We start from the raw sequence: 6,839 nt of genomic DNA, 5'->3' as shown, positions 1-6,839 counted from the left end.
GGCCTGGGGGTCACGCCTGTAATCCCAGCACTTTGGGAGGCCGAGGCCGGTGGATCACGAGGTCAGGAGTTCAAGACCAGCCTGGCCAAGGTGGTGAAACCCCGTCTCTACTAAAAACACAAAAATTAGCTGGGTGTGGCGGTGGGCGCCTGTAATCCCAGCTACTCAGAAGGCTGAGGCAGAGAATTTCTTGAACCTGGGAGGCGGAGGTTGCAGTGAGCTGAGATCACGCCACTGCACTCCAGCCTGGGCGACAGAGAGAGACTCTGTCTTAAAAAAAAAAAAAGGAAAAAAAAAGAAAGGGGAAGAGTCATGTTTCCTGCTCCTTGCTGCAGCCGGCTTGGTCAGTGCTCTAGAAAAGGGGGCTGGGTGACTCCGAACAGCCCCTGCCCCAACTTCCTGCCACTGTCGGCTTCCCCAGGTCTTTTCTCAGCGCCAGGCAGGGGTCTGACAACAGCAGGGAGTCAAGGCCTTGGAAGGGTCCCCCCCAGGCAAAAGCTGATTTGCCTGTCCCCATGTGGGGCACAGGGTGCTTGGAAGTGGTTGGGCCTTTGCAGGGGGGTGACTGCAAAAAGAAGGTGAGATGTGTTGCTGCCACAGTGGAGGGCTTGCCAGAGCCAGCAGCAGAGGTGGTGGGTTCTCTGACTTATGGAAAAGATCCAGGGAAAGTTTGTAAAATACTGGGCAAAGGATTATGTGGAATGCTTTAAACACCTGAGCCAGGTTGTGGAGGGAAATAAGTGTTATGACAAGCCACACATCTGCAATCCCTGCCCTTTATCTGAGAGGGCAGGCATGATGAAAACCTTGACGTGAAGTCAAGGTCAACACGCCGTCCTGAGTCATTAGCCACACGCAGATTAGTAGGTTAATACAGAACAGTCTCCACAGATGAATTACACCCAGAAGCCCTGTCCTTGATGTTGACACCGAAAGTTTCAGTTACCACAGGGAGAGCGATGTCTGCTTAATTTCGATAGGGCTTAATTATTATGATAAATGCCTTCAGAATTTAACGCTTTCATTCCACCTAGTGTTATGGCCTATATGTCTGTGTTCCTCCGAAACTCATACGTTGAAACCTTAACCCCCAGTGGGATGGTATTAGGAGGTGGGCCTTTTGGGAGGTGATCAGGTTTAGGCGAGGTCTTGAGGGTGGTGTTCCCATGATGACAGTAGTGTCCTTAGAAGAGAAAGACACTAGAACTCTGTCCTCACCATGTGAGGATACAGTGAGAAGGCAGCTGTCTATAAACCAGGAAGCTGGACCTCATCAGATCCTGGATCTGCTGGTGCCTCCAGAACTGGGAGAAATAAATGTTTGTCATTTAAGCCACCCAGTCTGCAATATCTTGCTGTAGCATCTCTAACTGACTGCGATACCTTATTAGAGTTCTCCAAAGAAACAGATCGAATAGGAGATAGATAGATAGATGGCAGGCAGATAGACAGACAGACAGAAAAATAGCTAGATAGCGAGCTACATAGATAGATAGATAGATAGATAGATAGATAGATAGATAGATAGATAGATAGATTTATTATGGAAATTGACTCACAAGATTATGAAGGACAAGAAGTTCCACAATCTGCCATCTGCGAGCTGAAGACCCAGAAAAGATGGTGGTGGAATTCAGTCCAATTCACCCAGGAAAGCTGGTGGTGGAATTCAGTCCAAGTCCAAAGGCCTGGGAACAAGGGCATGGGGAGGACACTGGTTTAAGTCCTGATATCCAAAAGCCCAAGAACCGAGAGCCCCAATATCCAAGGGCAGGAGAAGATGGATGTCCCAGGTTAAAGAGACAGAAAATTTACCCTTCCTTCACCTTTCTGTTCTAAGCAGATCCTCAATAGATTAGATAATGCCCTTCTACATTGGGGAGGGTGGATCTTCTTCACTCTGTCAACTGATCCAAATGCTCCTCTCTCCCAGAAACACCCTCACAGATGCACCCAGGAATAATGCTCTACCAAGCATCTGGGCATCCCTTATCACAGGCAAGTTGACAAACAAAATTACCCATCATAGATGCTTAATGTCAGAATGAGGATCTTAACTTCAACTGCACAAGAGAGTTTGCCTTTTCTTTCCCCAGCTTCTCTGGGATCCTTGGGAAGGATTTTTGAGGAGTAAAATTCTACTGTTTCAAAAGGATACACATCCCTGTCATTTGGGGTTGTTAGGACACTTTAGGTCAAAAGTTGCAGAAGCCCACTTCAAACGAGCTCATGGAATTTGTTGGGGGGAAATTGGGCGCTCTTTTGGAACCAAGATGGAATTGAACCATTGGACCACAAGAGAGGTGAGAACCAGGCCTAGAAGCTGCCAGAAATGCAGGAAGCTACTTCCTATCTGTCTCTTGCAAAAGCCACATGTGTTCCTGCCTCTGCTTCTCTCCACCAACCCATCTTCTGTGTTGCCCTATGCATGTCATGTGGTGGGTGGAAGGTGGTCATAACACAGCTTCTGAGTTTACATCTCCTCCCTGTATAGAATCGAGCACTGATTGGTCCAGTCTGGGTTAGGTGTCCAGGATTAATCCAGACATCTGGGATTAGGGGGACAAGGTTGTAATACACAGACACAGACACCAGAAGCCCTCCTCTGTATGTAGGTGGGTGGAGGGGATCAGCACTAAGAGAATAGTCATTGTGAGCAGGGTGGCACTCCGAAAGGAGACTTGTCCTGCTCCTGAGATCAAAACGGTGCACAGTGAAGGCAACAATCTAAATAGTGAAGAGATAACCCATGGAATGGGAGAAAAATATTTGCAAATCATACATCTGATTAGGTTAACATCCAAAATACATGAGAAACTCAAACAACTAAATAGTGAGAAAACATATAACCTGATATTAAAATGTGCAACAGATTTGAACAGATATTTCTCAAAAGAAGACAAACAAATGGCCAACAGGTATATGAAGAGGTTCTCAACATCACTAATCATCAGGGAAATGCAAATCAAAACCACAGTGAGCTGTCACCTCACAACTGTTAGAGTGGCTATTATCAAAAAGATGAGAGGGCCAGGTGTGGTTGCTCATGCCTATAATCTCAGCACTTTGGGAGGCCAAGGCAGGCAGATGACTTGAGGTCAGGAGTTCAAGACCAGCCTGGCCAACATGGTGAAACCCCATCTCTACTAAAAATACAAAAATTAGCCGGGAGTAGTAGCGGGTGCCTGTAATCCCAACTACTTGGGAGGCTGAGGCAGGAGAATCACTTGAACTCAGGAGGCGGAGGTTGCAGTGAGCCAAGATCACCCCACTGCACTCCAGCCTGGGAGATAGAGTGAAACTCCATCTCAAAAAAAAAAAAAAAAAAGGATGAGAGATAATTACACGTGTTGGCAAGAATTTGGGGAAAGGGGAACCCTTGCATATTGTTGGTGGGAATATAAATTAGTACAGCCATTATGGAAAACAGTATGGAGTTTTCTCAAAAAATTAAAACTAGAACTACCCTGTGACCCAGAAATTCCACTACTGGGTATATATCCAAAGGAAATGGAATTGGTATGTTGAAGTGAGATCTACACTCCCATGTTCATTGCAGCATTATCCACAATGGCCAAAATATGGAATCAATGTAAGTGCCCATCAGTGCATGAATGGATAAAGAAAATATGGCATATATATGAAATACTATTCAGCCTTAAAAAAGGAAATCCTGTTGTTTATGACAACATGGATGAACCCAGAGGATATTATATTAAGTGAAATAAACCAGGCACAGAAAGACACATACCGCATGGTCTTACGTATTACATGTGGCATCTAAAAAGCTCAAACTCATAGGAGTAGGAATAGAATGGTCATAACCAAGGGTTGGGGGGCAGGGGGATTAGAAAGATATTGGTCAGAGGATCCAACATTTCATTTAGATAGAAGGAATACATTCAAGATCGATTGTACATCATGATGAATGACTATAGTTAATAATAATGTATTGTACACTCGAAAAATTGTTAAGAGAGTAGATTTTAAGTGTTGTCATCCCCCAAAAATGGTGTTTGTGAAGTGGTGAATATGTTAAATAGTTTTATTTAGCTATTCCACAATGTATACATATATCAGAACATGTTGTACACCATCAATATATACTTTTTTGTCAATTAAAAAAATGAATTAAAAAGTGGTGCTCTCAGAGTTTCCTGACGCCACAAATAGCGGGATAGAATCCTAGGAGGTGGAAGACCTGGATCCCACCTCCACCCTCTCAGGCTCTCTCTTTTTCTCTTTATTATACCCCGGCTTATTAAAGGCTCTGGTAGGAGTCATCTTCAGCCTTATCAATTTGCCAAGCAGCAGAATTTTGGGTGTTGAGATCACCTTCTTTCTTCTGGAACCCTCCTTCCAATGAGGGTCAGTGTGGTGTGGTGGAAAATGCAGAATTCAATATCCGACACACCTGGAGTTCTACACACACTCTGCCACTTGCTAACATCAGATCTTTCTACATTCTGATTTTCTGGCCTATAAAATGGAGATGGTAAGTAACATGTATCCCTCAGGGCTGTGTGAGAACATGTGATCCTCAGTTCAGTTCTTGGGACATAGAAGATGCTCAACATACCCCAGCGCCCTTAGGTCTCCTTGCCAACACACAAAATCCCCCAAGGGCAACAGTGTTGTTCTTCCCGCCTCTTCCTCGAGAGGGCAACTTTTAACCAATGTCCTAATGGAAATTAGTGCCATCCACAAGTAGACTTAGGCACCACTGCTCAGGGTGCTCGGGTGCTTGGGGGAACTGGGTGTCATAAACATTTAAGTAGGCCCACGCATTTATATTCGGGCAGGACAGCTTGACCCAGTGCCTCAGGGAGCAGAACCCATAGAACATTTCCTTGAAATCATCATCAGAGACAGATTCTGGGAAGTTGGGCCATGGAAACTCTTTTTGCTTTTGCTTTTTTTCTAGAGGTGGGTCTTGCTCTGTTGCCCAGGCTAGAGTGCAGTGGCATGATTATAGCTCACTATAACCTCAAACTCCTGGGTTCAAGCTATCCTCCCATCTTGGCCTCCCAAAGTGCTGGGACTGCAGGCAGGAACCACCAGGCCCAGCCTAATTTTTAATTATGCTCCTTGAATGAGTGAGTCAGCATCATAGATGATTCAATTATAGCAGAAATCAGACCACATAGAGAGAATGAAAAAAAAAGCCCACAAGGCCCAGGAGAACTTCTAACATACCTGCTCAGAATGGTGGGGACAGAGAACCAAGGGGACTCCTCCCTGTCTCCAACACCACAGCCCACCCAGCACCAAGGCCCTCTGGCTATGAGCTGCAGGCAAGGGCTGCAGGGAAGGGAAGGCCACAGGCTCGAGGGAAGCCTGAAGACACCAGCTCAGGGCTCTGCAGCTGCTGGGGGGATTCCAGCCGCTCTACCATGTTTGTAGACATGTACTGTCTACAGTACTCCTCCTCTCAAGAGTCAAAGTCCCAGGGCAGAAAGTAAAGATGGTGGAACCTGGGGTGTGGGCAGGGCTCCTTGGCTGGGAGTCCCTCCAAGATGTCCCCAGAGAAAATCAAGGCCCTGTGACCAGAGAGGGGGACATGGCCCAGCAAAGGTGCCCCACACCAAGTCCTGCTCATTCTGCCTACAAAATGTTTCTCAGACACATTGCAAATCCGTTTATCAAGCTACTTCTCCAATCCATTCCCGCCGCACGATTCCCAGGCTGCTGCCTTGTCACGCGGTGCCTGAGCTGGGGGGCAGCAGCCCTCCCACTTTTCTCCACCTTTTCCCCTTCCCCTCACTTGGCTGCCAGAACTCCCTTCCAGAAAAACACACCTGTCTTGTGACTCTCCAGGGCTCACAACAGCCAGCAGTACAAGGGACACTCAGTCCGTGACCCCCGCTGGCAGCCTGGCTTCGCACCATGCTTCCGGCCAGGCCTGCTGGTTTCAGCCCCAGGTGACCCTCTGCCCCGACACCTTTGTCCGTGCTAATCCTTTCTCCTAGAAAACCACCTCTTCCCACTCTACCCAGCGCAGTCGTACCCATCCTTGTTCAGAGCCGAAGACAAACGTGGCTTCTCTGGGGCTCCCCACAGGCCTCCAGCCAAGCTGGGGCTCCCTGAGCTGTGATTCCAGGATCACACTGCACCCTGGTGATTGACTGCGATCTGCCTCCTGCCTGGGAAGAGAGAACCCAGGAAGACAGGAAAGGTGGCCATCCAGTGCCCACTGCACAGCCTGTTAAGTAGCTGGGCATCTCCCCAAATCCAAACTCCCTGGCCCTGTCTGCCCCTCTGCCCTGCTGAGGTCCCAGCACTGTCTGCACCAGGAGGCAGGGAAAACCCCAGCAGGTACCATTTCCTGTCCTCTGCATCCGCTCAGGTCTTATTTGTCCCAGGTTCTTCCTCTCTGGAGCGCTCCTTATCTGCAGGCCCTCGAGTGCACAGCGGCAGCAGGCCTGCAGGAGGCCCACGCAACTGGTTTCCTGCTCCCACCCCTCTGATCTGAGTCAGAAGCTCTGGGTTTGGAGCCAAGCTCTGAACCTCTTCCCCAATCAGTGAGCTTGACCATTGTTTTCATCACTGCTAAGCCTCAGTTGCTTAATCTGTAACATGAAATGGGTTTTGTTGTTGTTTGTTGTTAAAAGTAGAAGTGTGCCTCCCAACTAATTCCCTTACCCCAAGAAACCAATGTTAACCGCTCAGTGTGCCTGCCCAGATGTTTTTCTACATGAGTTTACAGACATTCTTAAAATTGGTCTTGTTTTGTGGACAAAGAATGACATCTACATACTCTCCTATGTCTTGCTGTTTTTACTCAACTCTGATTCCACGCCCTTCTGGTTGGCTTCTCTTGTTCTTTGCCACATTTGCTT

This window comes from Nomascus leucogenys, chromosome 6, assembly GCF_006542625.1.
Source record: "Nomascus leucogenys isolate Asia chromosome 6, Asia_NLE_v1, whole genome shotgun sequence".
NCBI lineage: Eukaryota > Metazoa > Chordata > Mammalia > Primates > Hylobatidae > Nomascus > Nomascus leucogenys.
The sequence above is the reverse complement of the archived record's forward strand: the minus strand, read 5'-3'. Positions refer to the sequence as shown.